The sequence below is a fragment of the Octopus bimaculoides genome, chromosome 2 (assembly GCF_001194135.2).
Source record: "Octopus bimaculoides isolate UCB-OBI-ISO-001 chromosome 2, ASM119413v2, whole genome shotgun sequence".
NCBI lineage: Eukaryota > Metazoa > Mollusca > Cephalopoda > Octopoda > Octopodidae > Octopus > Octopus bimaculoides.
Window position 1 is genome coordinate 15,133,596 of NC_068982.1, and position 882 is coordinate 15,134,477.

General features: G+C 47.3%; 1 protein-coding gene across 1 annotated transcript in view; it reads left to right on the plus strand.

Annotated features, from left to right (window-relative positions):
* Positions 1-882, plus strand: part of LOC106876004 (protein FAM204A) — a 15,634-nt gene that overhangs the window by 13,443 nt on the left and 1,309 nt on the right. The gene's annotated exons all lie outside the window — the stretch shown is intronic.

Genomic DNA, 882 nt, shown 5'->3' on the forward strand with positions numbered 1-882 from the left:
CCAACATGGCTTCATACGATACTGCTTCCAGGGCTACTGAAGGCCCGGAACAAAGGGCGACTCGCCTGATTAGAAACGCTGCTGCTAATGCTGCTGCCAGGGATTCAGAGGGCCAGGAACAAAGGGCCACTCGACTGGCTAGAAACGCTGCGGCTACTGCTGCTTCCAGGCCTTCCGAACGTTTGCAACAACGGATGACTTGCCTTCCTAGGAACGCTGTGGCTATGACTACTTCCATAGCTTCTAAAGATGCAGATGGACGGTTCATTATCATTGCAAATGTGCCTTCTGCTACTGCTGCGAGACCTTCCCATGACCAACACCAGCTACGTTCTATGTTGCAGAGTACCAACAGCCATTACTGGCACCTACAGGCTTTCAAGTATGAGCCAAACTTTAATTACTCCTTCCGCGCTGACATAAATATAAGGGAAATGTACTTCAATTGCCAATTCTGCAATGCTAAAAAGTGGGCTGGTCAGCTTGCTCCCTCTTCTAGAACCGCCACAGCCTTTGAAGGAACTACTTGCTGCTTCTACCTCAAGGTCTTCAAAATTCCTTCAAGTCATCAGAAATTACAATTGTGCATTTCAGATGACTTCTTTCGGGGCTAACGTTGTCACAGACAGTGGTTGGATGCCTACTTTCAAGGTCCAGGGATAGGTGTACCATCTTATTGGGTCGTTCCAGCCACTACAAAATTGCAAGCCTTCGTTCCTCCAAATTTACTTCATTTCCAACTACAGTAAGCAACTTGATGTGCGGTTCGGCATTATTCCACCACCTGCAAACACTGACGCTGACACTTTTGTCAGGGACGTTCTACTCAGTCTGCAAAACATGCTTCATGAGCACAACAGCTATATTCGCAGTTTCAAATAC